Source organism: Miscanthus floridulus, chromosome 9 (assembly GCF_019320115.1).
Source record: "Miscanthus floridulus cultivar M001 chromosome 9, ASM1932011v1, whole genome shotgun sequence".
NCBI classification, from domain to species: Eukaryota; Viridiplantae; Streptophyta; class Magnoliopsida; order Poales; family Poaceae; genus Miscanthus; species Miscanthus floridulus.
In genome coordinates, this window is record NC_089588.1 from 116,053,681 (window position 1) to 116,068,583 (window position 14,903).

The 14,903-nt window shown below is 44.7% G+C and overlaps 1 long non-coding RNA gene across 1 annotated transcript; it reads left to right on the forward strand.

Annotated features, from left to right (window-relative positions):
* Positions 1 to 325: 325 nt before the first annotated feature.
* LOC136482731 (uncharacterized) lies at positions 326 to 3,092 on the forward strand. Its single transcript, XR_010765180.1, has 4 exons — positions 326 to 497; positions 598 to 808; positions 2,111 to 2,179; positions 2,863 to 3,092. It is a non-coding gene; the product is annotated as an uncharacterized lncRNA (long non-coding RNA).
* Positions 3,093 to 14,903: the final 11,811 nt, after the last annotated feature.

Below are 14,903 nucleotides of genomic sequence, written 5' to 3' on the forward strand. Positions count from 1 at the left end.
GAAAATATATCTGACCGGTTTAGATTCTAATTATCTTGTGATTAATCTCGGTATTAGCCGAGATCGCATTCAAACACTTACAACAATTCCTTGGTTGGCATTAAAAATCATAGCATTTCTTGACTGCCGTCGATTTGTAATTTTTTATCCTTTGGTTGTCATCACCCTTATATATGTTGGTTTTGTTCGCTTAAGAGGCCATCTATTTAGATAATTTGTTTCCTTAATTGCTATTGAGCGGACGGAAACGCATGAACCGTGTTCGTTGGTCGACGTCGTCCGCGGCCGCTGCGCTCTTGTCCATCCTCACTACCGCCCCGTCTCCCGTGCGCGCCCGGGTGTCATGTGACAACTGCCAGGGAAAGAGGGATCCGGGCAAGGTCTGCTAGCTGCTTCATTCATTTTTTGCAGAGATGACGAAAACGATGAAGAAGACGATGCAGGGCGGCGGCGGGGACGAGCAGGGGGTGCTCGCTGTAACACTACCGGAATAAAAGGTAAGGAAAAATTAGGAAGATGGTGCTTTGTTGGGCCAGCCCAACTCTCCTTAATCCTATAGACTGAACACCCCCTCCCTCTTACGTTCTTCCTCCCCAGAACGGTCTCCTCTGCTGCTCACGGTACTTCCTCCTCCCCTTGCTCTCCCATGGCGTCCCTTCCATAAATCCCCTCTCTACAGCACCAAATTCTTGGGGGAAACCTGCAAATCGGATCGAGGACAACGAGAGGAGCAAGAAGAGGTCATCATTCATGTGGATCGATCCTTCCCCATCCCTCCCGGTCTCCCTAGGGTTTGTGGGTGACCAAGGTGAGTTGGATTTCTCCCTTCTCTGCACATGTTGGGTGTTTAGGGTGGAGTTTGGCCACGGGAATAAGTGGATTAGTGGGGAAGAAAAGTTGTTTGAATATTGTTCCACGAATTTCAGATGAACAGTTTCTGCAGATTTGCTTGGGAAAGCGGCTAGGACTACTTAGAGGCAGAAATAAGTATTTTGGTGAACTACAAAGTTGTAGAGGACCTTCAGATCTATTATCTTGTGAAATTTCATAATTTTATTCCAAACGGTTTCAGAGATATGTTTTTTCAATGTCAGCTGTCATGTTCTGACAAAGTCCTGGGCAAAACTAGATCTATGGGGTTTTCGAAACTCTTTAACTTTCCAAATATGAGAACCTTGTAGTACTTTTCATTAGCTTTCCACATTGGTAAGGATGATGATTTTTGGATAAGGGAAACTCTAGGTATGTTTTTTTCAAAACTAAATGTATTGCTTCCTTGGCAGGATTTTCAGTTAAGGTTTGGACAAGTTTTAGGCCATCTAGATGACACTTAATGTGAAAGTTCATAATACCAAAGTTGTAGATTACGAAACTATCTGCTCCCTTGTTAAATATCATATTTTTTGGACTTAAGTATTTGGAGATATGAAAATGAAAGTTTGCTGCCTCAGTTCTTAGACAGTATCTGTAGGCTGTTTTCAACAGCGGTTTGGGCCATCTTAAAGGCGTGATAAAAATATAAGCTCTTCATAAAAGTTGTAGAAATTTTAAGTACTTTGCCAAGGAGTATTTAAACGCATTTGTTCGTTTAGTATTATGGGAGATATCACGTTCTGAATTTACTATCAGTTTCTGTCAGAGTACAGATTCAGTTCGACCATCAGTTTTGGGTGCCAATTTAGGAGTTCGTCGAAGCCGAATTGGTTCAGTATGCTATGAAGATTTTTATAGTACTTTGTATTTAACTCTAATTTTGGTTGGATGGATTTGGAAATATGTTTTTTTTCGAAAACAGTGTTGCTGCTTCTAATAAACAGAGCATGTCTGTCACTGGCTAGGCTGTTTTTAAAATAGAATATGGCAAAATATGACCTTGGTTTGAATGCCAAAGTTGTAGCTTGTTCAATGTAGATGCTTGGAAAGTGTTTATTTGTTATTACCTCTATTAGGGTTTCAAAGATACAAAAGAAAACAAACAGCGCTGCTGCTGTTTTTTTGAGGTGAAGTGGGGCTGTTTTCGCCCGTTGTTTGTCTGAATGTAGGAGCGCTTTGTATATTGTTTGTAAGTGGTCTTTGGAGTGCATGTACTGAATTATGTGCGTGAAAACAGGTGGAAGCACTTCGGAACATCGCTAGCGTTTTTTTACATCCTTGGGTAAAGAGGCAAGTAAACATAGAGGTGGTTTGCTACAAGCTTTAACTTGTTATTTATTCTACGTCCACCTAAAAAAACTCAGAACCCAATACAATATAATGTTACCTCTCAACCATGATATAATGATTTTCGTGACATGCTCTATGCTCTCCATTTGAATATCTATGTCCTGCACTTGTCGTTTGATGACGCTCATGTTGATTCAATGGAACAAGGCTTCTTGTCCCCATGGAGAGATGCTCATGATGTTATATGTGATTATTTATCATTATTCTTATGGCATTTGCATTGCATCATATGCATTCATTGGTATATGGTGTTATGTCGCCGCTTGATAGCAGCGATCGTACTGATATAGCATCGTTTATTGGGCATAACGATGTGGCTTCATACCTTGTTGGGTATGAAGGCAGGAGACATGGCATTTGCATTGCATATGCACTATAATTTTGGCTTGTGGCGTGATAGCCTTGGACTGAGGCTTTGGATGAGTTTGTGAGAAGCTATGCTTCTCCAAGGTTTGTTGATTATTAATTCTTTCCATGTATGAGGTTGTGTCAATTGTTGGATATATCTCATTGCTTATTGTTGGCTTACATATAATTGAGGTTTAAATCAATCCTAATCAACTTGTAGTTTAAATAGCTTGTTAAAGTAGTTTACTTGCTGAGATTTTTATTTCTCACACCCCCTTTCTATCTTTTCAGGTGCTGAAGTGGCTTTGCTTGAAGGGTGGGAAAGTAGCAGCACCTTTGCACATCAATACCACAGTCCAATGTTAAAATAATATGTATTGTAGTGATAGCATGATTAGAAGTGGAGCTTATACTTATGGTTTTTGTTGGTCCGTTTTTGTAGTGTTATGATGTTATATATATTGTTGGTGAAACTGATCTATATCTCTATATGTTGTTGCTTCTGCGTTGCTCCGGTTTAAGGTGAGATGTTGCCAAAATTATTGTTAAACGGTCTAGTTTTCTCTTTCTTGTGGTGACATCTTAGGTAGGGAGGTTTTGGGGTGTTACACTCGCAGCCACCGCTGGCATCGAGAGAGACGGCAACAAGATAATGGAGTTCAGGTAGCCGATGGACATGCGGCACGTGGGGCATATGACGTTCAACCGGTTCCACGGCTTCCGTGGCATCCCCGAGGAGCTGCTGCTGTCCAGCCTAACGGCGGTGGTGGATGTCGTCGATGACATCGCTAGGGTGCCCAGCAGCGGCAAGACACGGTTCGGCGTGTCGACGGAGTCGATGCAGCGTCCCCACCTCATTTGAGAAGTTTGAGTCACTTTTTAATGGGTCATTTTGGGCCTACATGGCTATAGATGGCCATTTGGCCTGGGCACTATGGGTCGGCCCAAGCACGGCACTAAATAGCACGGCCCAGGAACGGCCCAGCCCGACGGCCTTCGTGCTAGTGCCTGGCACGGCCCGGCCTTAGTGCCATGCCTGGGCCACCATTCTGGCCCGTAGTGCCGGCCCGAGCACGGCACGCTATATGCGCTGGCCCGACAGTGGCACGGCTCGTCACCGTTGGATCTCCGGCCTCGCTCCCATCGGACCGTTGGATCCGGCCGTTGGAATAGGGGGTATAAAACCGCCCGTCCCGGCTGGCCGGCCGCGTCTTACTCTGTCGCCCTAATTCATTTGCTCTCACTCTCTCGCCTCGCTCTCGGCTCTCCCCCGCAGTGCCGTCTCGCCCGCTCCTCTCTCGCCTCCCTCTCCTCTCTCGTCTCCGACTTCCTCTCTTCTTCTCGCTCTCCGGTGGCCTCTGGAGCCACCGCTGGCCGGCACCGGCACAATCCCTAACCCTAACCCTAGCTCAATCCCTTACCCTAACCCTAGATCCTGTTTCGTCCAGGCCAGATCTGTCGGTTTCCTCGCTGGATCCATCGGATTCCTCGCCGGATCCATCCCTCATCATCGACCTCACCGGATCCGTGCCTCGTCGACCTCGCCGGCGACTCTGGTGCTGCGACTTTGAAGGTAAGTCGCCATCGACCTAACCCTTGCTCAATTCCTAACCCTAACCCTCGATCTCTACTAACCCTTGCTCTGTTTTGTCTGAAGCCGTTGAGGGACCGGGGCATCGACGAGTGGCGATGGCTGGATCCGACGACGAGACACTTGTTATCTCTTCCCGTGTTTGTGTGATTATGTGATCTATGCGTTTCAGTGATCAAGTTAATATCAATTCTCTGTGAACATGTAACTTTGAGTCTTTGATAAGCTTTCTGATATTCTAATGATGAAGTTAAGATTGAGATGATGAAGTTATTGTGATATTGTGATATTCTTATACTTTAAGAACATGTAACTTAAGATTGAGACGATGAAGTTATTGTCCCTGATATTCTGATCAGTTTGAGGTGTTGGGCACTTATAGTGCCAGTGCCGGCACGAGCACTACTGGGCCGCCGTGCCTGGACCGGTACCTCGGCACGGCGGCACTAACAGGCACGGCTTGGCTAGTCTATCATGCCGCGTAGTGCCATGCCTGGCCCACTACGTAAAAAACGATTTTTAGCAACGGTGTGAATTTCTTGTAGGGGCGGCTGGTGATGGAGCCGCCCCTACAGTGGCGTGCTCGGGTGCCCAGACACCAGCTGCCCCTACAAATGGGGTCTGATTTGTACGGGTGGCTCAATCACCAGCTGCCCTGGAGTTGCTATTTGTAGGGGCGGCTGGTGATTGAGCCGCCCCTACAAAAATCCCCGTTTATATAGCTTCGATTTGTAGGGGCGGCTCAATCACCAGCTGCCCCTGCAAATGACCCCCCCCATATATATAACTCCGATTTGTAGGGACGGCTCAATCACCAGCCGCCCCTACAAATGACCCACGTATAAAATAGCTGCAACACATTCTTCCTCCTCGGGTCACTCACTCCAACCCGTGAAAGAATGGTGGGGAGGCCTTGGGCACCTCCCAAAAATTGCTTACTAAGGGATGAAGGTTTTGGTCTCAAATCCTTTGGTAGAGAGGTTGTAGAAGGTAAGAAAATGTTATTCCACACTTTTTTTGAAGTTTTAATGGTTGGTTAGTGAGTAATTAGAGTTTTGTTTTTCTCTCTTCTATGATGCTTGAGCTACTTATGAAGCAAATTAGACTCAAGTTTTAAATGTACTAGGGTAAATTAGGGAGGGGAACAAGATCATACCCTTATTTGGTCCATGTTTCTTGATTTTAATGAACAATTAGTTAGTTTTATGGATGTTTCATGTGTATTTGGATCTAGATCTAGGGTTTGGTTTTTTATTAATTTTGTTTTTGTATATTTATGTTTGATGAAATTGGACTAGGGTTTGTATGAAAGATATTGGGTAAAGTATAATTGTTGCTAATTGTTGTCTTTGAAATTGTTTATTGTAATCAATAAATATGTATTTTAATTATTTATAGATAAATGGGCCATTAATTATTTTTCCTCTACCATGGTGTGTTTGTATGCTTCATGTAATTATATTATATTTATATTCATATATATCTGAAGTATATACAATTATTCTCAAGTAATTATTAATTTGTTTCATTTTTATATATATCTGAATAAGTAGTCCTTTAATGTTTGTTTTGTTGTTGTTGTAAAAGATGGAGTACAGGAACTCTTGGATGTATGGTTCGTTAAGGTTCATGGCAGGTTTTTGTAAAGAGGTGGATAAATTTATTGAAGCCGCAAAGAAGCATGCAACGACATTGAAAGAGAATAAGGATACAATTATTTTCCCATGTAAAGATTGCAAGAACCGTATGGCATGGACAGATGTGACTATCATCAGATCACATTTGATTATGTGAGGATTTGTTGAGGACTACATAGTGTGGATTCATCATGGTGAAACGATTATTGTTAACGACGAGGATGAGGACGAATACGACGATGAAACCATAGAATCCCTGTCCCAATATTCAACAGAGCTTGATGCACGAAAGGATTTCGAGTTTGGCAATGAACAAGGTGGTGATGCTGGTTGTTGGGATGGTAACGACGAAGGTGGTGCCAGTAATGATGGTGGAGCATGTGTCGGGGATGAAGATGATTTGGAGGACATGATTCGAGCCCTTGTACCAGAGATTTTACTAAATAGCCCAAAAGGTCTAGAAAATTTGGAAAGGGTGACAAAAGCATCGAAGGAGACTATATATGTATGGTGTTGAAAACGGTTGTCCGACACATTGGACATTGCTACGTTTTGTGCTTGAGCTGCTCATCCTGAAGGCTAAGTACGGCTGGTCATACTGTAGTTTCAATGATCTATTGCATCTCCTGTCATGGGTGCTGCCACAACCAAACTCAGTTCCCGCCAACACATACCAAGCGAAGAAGCTCATAAGTCCATTGACAATGGGGGTTGAAAAAATCCATGCATGCCCCAACCACTGTATACTTTTTCGTGGCAAAACGTTCAAGTCACTAGATAAATGTCCTTGGTGTGGGGCCAGCCGATACAAGAACAATGACCTTTACGGTGGGGACGAAGCCTCCACGGGGAAAAAGAGGAATAAAAAGGGTACAAAAAAGGTGGTACAAGAATCTTAGCCCCCAGAGGACACTCCATTAGGCAACGATGCAAAGCAGAGAAGAATTCCTACCTTGGTAATGTGGTACCTGCCAGTGACCGGCCGCTTGAGACATATCTTCCTAAACCCTAAAGAAGCCGCACTCATGACATGGTGGGATGATGAGCGCAAGGTGGATGATGATAAGATTGCACACCCGGCTGATTGTAGTCAGTGGCAAAGGTTTGATGAGAAGCACAAAGAATTCAGCGATGACCCAAGGAATGTACGGTTTGGCTTGAGCACCGATGGAAAGAATCCCTTCAATGAGAGGATGAGCGACCACAGCACATGGCCAATGATCTTGACCATGTACAACATCCCAACATGGTTGTGTCAGAAGAGAAAGTACCTTCTCCTCACTATTCTTATTTCTGGCCCTAAATAACCAGGCATTGATATAGACGTGTTCCTCGAGCCTTTGATGCAAGAAATGGAGAGGCTATGGAGGCATGGGGAGCAGATGTACGATGCGTTCTAAAAGGAGGACTTCATATGTAGAGTAATAATATTTGTTACTACCAATGATTACCCCGTGCTGTTTGCTTTGTCTGGACAGATCAAAGGAAAGACGGGATGCTTGGTTTGCTTGGATGGTACTATATGGGTGTACCTGGATGCATCCAAGAAGATAGTTTACCTAAGGAACCGACGCTTCTTAAAGACAAGTCACAAGTACCATAGCAAATTGTTCTTTAGATTTTATGACAACGCCCTAGAGATTGAACCCCCTCCGGAGAGACGTCATAATGGAGAACAAGTGTACAGAATGGTGAAAAACATATGCGTCGTCTATGGAAAGAAGAATCCGGATGGGATGAACATAGATAGAAGCACACCTCCCGTCGAAGGAGTACCTTTTGAGAAACAATCGATCTTCTTTCAGTATCTACCTTATTGGCCAGACTTGGAGGTCCCCCATGCCATTGATGCTATGCACGTGCATAAGAATGTCTTTGAGAGTCTCATTGCTACCTTGATGGACACAGGCAAGTCAAAGGATGGTCTGAAAGCACGAAAAGACATGGTGCAGCTAAACGTGATGCCACAGCTTCACCCGGTACCTGAGGCTAATGGAAAATACACTCTGCCCGCGGCGTGCTTCAACCTAACACTAGACGAGAAGAGAGCTATATGCACTTTCCTGAGGGGGATCAAAGTCCCGACTGGGTTTTCAGCAAATGTGAAGAAGCTAGTGTCGATGAAGGACTTGTCAATAACACACTACAAGGCTCACGATTGCCATGTGATGCTGACAGTGTTTCTACCTGTAACACCTCGGTATTAAGCATGCACTAACATTCCATCCCATGAGCATAATCATCATCACCTCATGCATAAGCATCATTCATGCATTTCATTTCAAAAGAAATGAAGTATCATTTCATGTGATGCTTAAGTGATTGAAATTCATCTATGGTTCAAACAATGTGAAATGTCATGCTCATGCTTGGGTGCCATGATTTATTGTTTTGATCACTAAGATAGCTTATAAATATTTAGGATACAATTTGGAGCAAAGTTCATATTTAAATTTTTACCAAATTTTGCCTTTAAAAGTAATTCTCCAAAATTAGGGTTTTGAGTTAATATTGATTTTATTTTGTAATTCAAAATCTATTTGGAATTGGACTTTGGTCATAAAAGAAAAGTTGTAGATCTTGAAAAATGGAACAACTTTCATTTTTATACCAACTTTTGAAACTATTTTGAAATTGCTCAAAATTTGCTTTGAAGGAAAAAGGAATTGAAATTAATTTAAAAAAATCACATTTCACCTAATTGGGCCGCAGCCTCGCTTTCGGCCCAGCTCACAAAGCTAGCCCAGCTCGTGCGCCCGGCCTGCTCCCGCGCGTCGCGCCTAGCCACATCAGAGCACGCCCGCTGCGTGGCCGCCATGCGCCGGCGACGCACGCCGCGCGGCAGCCCTGGCCTGCCCCGCGCGCCTCCTGTCGCGCCTTCACCTGCCCGACCGCGCTGCCTCCTCCTCACTCCTCCACTTCGCTCTCTCACCTCCACCAGCGCAAGCAGTAGCTGCAGCACTCACCTCCACCACGCGCCATCGCCAGAGTTGGCCGTTCCGGCTGCTCTAGTGCGCCTGAGCCATCTCCATCTCGCTCGTAGCTCCGCCTCCACCTCGCGCACCCTGTGCTCGCGTCACTTCGCCGTGGTAAGCATCCCTTCCTCAGGAATCGCTCGCTGGAGCGAGGTTGAGTTCGCCGGAATGCTCCGCTCCGTGGACTCCCCCTCTCTGCTCCACCTCGCTCCTTCCTTTCTCGCGCACGAGCACCGCACCGCGTCGCTGAGTCTCCCGAGCACCTCCTCTCGTCGTGCCATGGCCGGGGAGGCCTCACCGGCGACAACCCACGCCGCCGCTCCACCATGCACGGCAGCAGCCAGCTTCCCGTGCTCCTTGTCCCATGCCACAGACACTGTTAGGTTCGCAATAGGGTGGGGAGCACGCCAGTCACCTGCACCAGGCCGGAGACCTCGCCGTCGGCGAGATCTCGGCGTTCCGCCGCCTCCTCTGTCCCGTGAGGCTGGCAGCTGGGGCCGGCTGAACCGCGGGGGCCACTGTCAGCCGCAGGGGTGCGAGCCTGGGTAGAGATCCGGGTGGATCTAGCATTTTTGAACACGGATTTTTAGAAAGGATTTAAGAAATGATTTTCAGATTTCTATTTAAATGCTTTGGGAATTTATAACTTGCTCAAAATGGCTCCAAATTTGTTGAAACAAATTTTGTTGTGTTTCTTGTTCCCAGATCTACATGATAAAAATATTGCATGTCAAATTTATAATACTTTTCTGTGTAGCTTTATTTAAATTGAATAAATGCTAATTTCTTGGGAAATGTATAGTAAATAGAATATAGGTCAGAAAAATATGGTTCTAATTTTGTTGATCTCTTTAGGTGATGTACTTTCTGTGAAAATTATATTCCATGCATGTTCTGTAGAAAAATTATGAGGTGTAGTTCAAGTGCCTTTAATGGCTGATTTTTATTATTTTTGCTAGAGAGCAAAATTTGTATAAAACATTCATGTGATAATTTTTGTACAGTGATTTTATGATATGAAGATCATGGGAAAAATACTAAATCTGTTGTTTGACACTTTTCATAATACAAAGTATTTTCATGCTCATAATTAGGTCCAAGCTTGTCATTTTTGTGTAGGCTATTCCACTTATCCAAATGCCATAAAAATCTGATGGTAGACTACTTAGGGTAGTACTGTGTTATGGTAATTTTCTAAGATTTTTCTAAATAATAAAAATAGATGTTGCTATTCAAACCTAGTATTAATTAGGGTTTAATCAAATGTTGCTTTATGCATGATTAAGAAATTAGTGAAGCTTTGGTGTATCTTTGAAGCATTTAATGAGATGTGTTGACTTAGCATTTAGTAGTAGAAGAGAATGTAGTAGATGACATGTGCTTGTAGTACATGTTCTTGGATGATGTTGACTACCTTGCATTCAAGCATATCCATTGTGTTCATTTCATCCGATGCACCTTTTGCATAAGCTCTTACGCACATGCATCATACAGGATCGCAAACCGAGAGCTCAGTCATCATAACCGAGGAGCCCGAGGAGCAGCTCGAGGTGCAGCCACAGGAAGTGACCGAAGCAGACGAGGAGGACGTTGAGGAACTTCCGGAGTGCCCCGATCACCGCCCGAGCTCCTTCGAGAGAGGCAAGCCCCGAAGCATTTTTCTCCCCGGTTGCGATTATTAATTAAATGCTTTGCTTTAATTGATGCATTACGTTCAGAAGTTGTTTGCAACCGTTGCTACATTATACCTTGTCTACCTTTGTTATACTATATCCTTGTTACCCTGGTATCTGCAGTCGAGTCAATGCTTAGCTGGCTTAGACCGGTAGAAGTCGGGTGATTTCCTTTCACCTGCGAGCTATAGGTGGTTACCTGGATCTGCTTGGTGAACTATGTAGTCATGGTATAACTAAGTGTTAAATGAAGTTGAGACTGGACGGAGACTTACAGAGTTTTGGGACTGTAGTGCTTTCCGTCTATGTCGATTAAGGACCGAACGTTGTTGGGCCTCGAGTCATGTTGAACGCATGCCTTACATTTAGCTGGCCGAATAAAGTACCTTTCGACCGCGAAGCTAGGAGATTATTAAGGCTAAGTAGATTGCCCGCAGCGCACTGTGCCGGAGCAGGCGTGGTAGGACACGGGGGCGCGATGATAAGACCAAAGGGCAGTCGGTCGGCCCCCGGGTACATGTGGTTCCTAGCAAACTCGAGATTTCCTGGATAGTTGACTCGATGACCGATACCTCACTTTAGCGGGCGAGTGAGGTTTGTGTAAGGAATAAATCACCAGCTGGTTAGGAATCGATTCGAATCGCCATCGCTCCTGGATAGTGAGCACTTGACTTGAGTGACTTCATCGTAGTAATGTTGATAGAACACTTGGACAGTTATAATGAATATGACATTATGAAAGTTGTTAATGATCATTGGTTATCATTATTTGTTTAATCCCATGTTTGCTCTAGTATAGGTGCAAATGTAGTCGACAGGTAATAATAGTTAACTTGACAATAATGCTTTTGGAAAGGTTCTTGAAATACTAAAAATGCCTCTTTTTGCAAATGAGTCAGCCACCCTACTATAAAGCCCTTCATAATCCTTGGTGTCACTTTATTTTCGGTTATGTCGGGTAAGTCTAGCTGAGTACCTTCTCGTACTCAGGGTTTTATTCCCACTTGTTGCAGATGGCCAGATGTATTACGGCTACTATATCAATTGCCTTTATCCTACGATGGGTGATGCTTAGGACCATGGGCATGGTCATTCCTTATGTCTCGTCTGATGCTTTTGACGGAGATGATCATTCGCTGGCACTATATTTGAACTCCGTGTGAGTGTGTGTGGTTTTGAACAAATGGCTTCCGGTACTTCTATTTGAACTCATTTTGTAATAACTATGTTTAAACTCTGATGTATCTAAGATGTGAACTTTTATGTAATATGTGATGGTGACCGCTAAACTTATTTCGATCTTGGCTGGTATGTGAGTTGGTTTGAAATCCTTCGTGATTTCACGGACTACCGGGTTATACGGACTTAAGTTTGCTAAATCGTCTGCTCTGGCGGGTGATTTTGTTACTTAATTTTGTACAATTGGCCGGTTCTGTTACAGCTGGTATCAGAGAATGGGTTTAGCGTGTTACTGTTCATGAGTGTATTTAAAACAAAAAAGCATTTGAAAAACATGATTTCCAAACTAAAAAGTGTGCCAGTGGTCATATCCTTTACGCCCAGTTAAGGACTCTAGGTGGCTTAATTAAGTACTGACTTGGGGTTCTTGCATCATATTTCTCTTTCGTTGCTCATACAGGATGCTATTGTATGAGTGCCACTTGTTTGAGTGGCAGTGTATGGATCAATTGCCTCTACGCCTCGGTAAGTGTGAGTTGTGAGAGCATGATCGGATACATCGCCGATCTAGGGTGAATGCTTATATGATACTAGAGTAATTATATGTTCTACGCATGTTTTACAAAGGTATCTCATGTGAGGGTATTCCATCTATTGAGGCGATGCCATCAATAGGACGATGGTTCGGGTAGTTACTACCGTTGTACACGTATCTGGGGATTCGTGTAGAGCATGTAGATAAAATTTACTGCTTTTATGCATTCATTGGGAATTGGGCTGAAACAAATCTTCTGTAGGTATATAACAACGTTATCGTGTAGAACGCATTAGATACGTATTTGAGAGATTGTTTGTATGCCACCGAATTCGTCGCTAGAAATCATTTATTTCATAAGTTTGTGAGAACATACGGCACGTACATACATCATATTACTTGTGCATTTCATTCATGTCATGCATTTCTCCCCTTATAAATTGATTATCTCATTTTGATAAAAGTTGTATCACCTAAAATATGTTTCCACGGGGTAATAAAAGAAATTTTGCTACAGATGGCCCACACGAAGCAGACCGCCCGTAGGTCCACCGGAGGAAGAGCACCTCGACATCCGTTGGCCCTGAGGGAGCACCACACCATGGACACCTTCTTGAGCGAGTTTGGCATGCCGACCTTGCTTTGGAGAGTGCTCCATGATGTGGGGTACCCAAAGGGTCAAGAGCCGGTGTACTCTTGGAATGAGATCCAGTTAGCAGAGGATGGACTTGCAGTGGTAGAGATCACAGTTCCTACTCTTGGTGATGCTCCAGAGTGGGATGGTTGGCACTTGGAGTTTGAGGGTCGCACTCCTGTTGAGGGTGCAGAGGGAGCAGCTTTTTGTGTCATTAGGGACATCATGAGCAGATTTCCCAGTGAGCTTGCATCAACTCTAGCTGGCACCTTTCCTAGGGATGATCCTCGTGATGCTATTTGGGTTCAGCCTCAGGGAAGTGCCTTGGTCAGAGGTCTAGCTGAGGGATAGGCTAGCGACAACCATGCTATGAGTGCTATGTTCACTGCCATCAGAGCGTATGAGGGTCTTGAGAGTACCTACTGGACTTTGACTAGCTTACGTGGTCATGATAAGCTCAAGGTGAGAAAGCAGAAGAAGAAGCAGGCACATGCTATAGCTAGTTTGTAGGAGCAGTTGGCTAATATGAGCTTACAGCGGGACCAGGCGGTAGAGAGAGGTGATAGAGCTATGCAGCGGGTGCATACGTTGACTCAGGCCAACAACAATGCAGACCGCATGATTGGACAGTTGGTTCAGGAGAGGAATGAAGCCTGGGATGAGAGGGACCTTCTGTTGCAGAGGGTCGATGAGCTTGAGGAGTACAACATCAACCTGCATGAGGAGTTTCACGCGCTCTACAATGGGGTTGGCCCATATGCTCCTCCAGACGCCGCTGGCATGGACATCGACGACGACGACGAGGACGAGCCTGTAGTTTCACCTGGGGGTGATGGTGACGTCTCCGATCCCAACGACGGCCCCAAGGAGTAGGCCAGTTGCCTTGTGCTAGTGTTTAGGTCCTATCGCGATGACCTTTCTTTTGTTGGCATGTAACCTAATGTATCTTGCTTCGAACTTATGAGACTTGGCATGTGATTAGAACTTGGCTAGTAATGCGATAAACGAACGCATAAAAGTCCAGTGTATGTATGCTGGCAATTTGGTTGTATGGACGCGATGTTTGCTTTTGAAGTAATTTAATTAGTGATGTTGTTTTAATTGGGATGCGATTATTGTGCCTCTGTTTTATTGTATGAATTTATTCTCTCCAGTAAATTCAGTACGGCATAATTTTTCCTTCACTCACAATTATTACAGCTTCACTCAATCATTACTTGTTGCTGAAATATGCAGATGACAAATACTCGCCATACCACGTAGGAGGCCGCTGAGACCGGTGCTAACGGTACTGGGACCGGTGCTGGTGGTGGAAACCACGGCAACAACAATGAGCCCCCCAGGAACCGCATTTGCCACCTCCTCCCCCGCTCACCCCAGAGGTGTTTCTCGCACAGTTGCTTGGGAGTCAGCGCAACACGGAACAGTCCCAGAAGAACATGGAGGATTTTCTGTGTACTATCGCCAACAATGTTCAGCGCGGTAACAATCAGGGTGGTGGCATTGGGGTGAATCTGCACAGCAGCTTCAAAGATTTTATGGACACCAAGCCGTCAATATTCAAGGAAGCAACAGAACCACTCGATGCTGAAGAATGGATCAACACTATGGAAGATAAATTCTGTGTGTTGAGGATGACTGAGGTTTTGAAAACTGAGTATGCTGCACATCAGTTACAAGGACCGGCGGGAATGTGGTGGAAGCACCATCGCACCACCTTCCCTCTAAATGCTCAGATTACATGGAGAGAGTTAGCTGAGGCCTTCCGTGGAGTTTATATCCCCCTCGGCCTGACCGAGATGAAGTTGGGAGAGTTCTTGGCGTTGAATCAGGGCACCAAGACTGTGACGCAATATTTGCATGCTTTCAATAACTTGTGTCGTTATGCTCCTGACATGGTTGACACTGATGCTAAGAGAATCGTTAGTTTTAAGAGGGGACTCAATCCAAAGATGATGAAGCATGTGGGTACCAACACCCGCACCAGATTCAATGACTTTATCAGTGATTGTCTAAAGCTGGAAAAGAACAACAATGCCAGCACCGCAGCCAAGACTCACAAGAGAGCCCTAGAAGGTGGTCCGTCCCAAGCAAGAGCACCTGCAGGA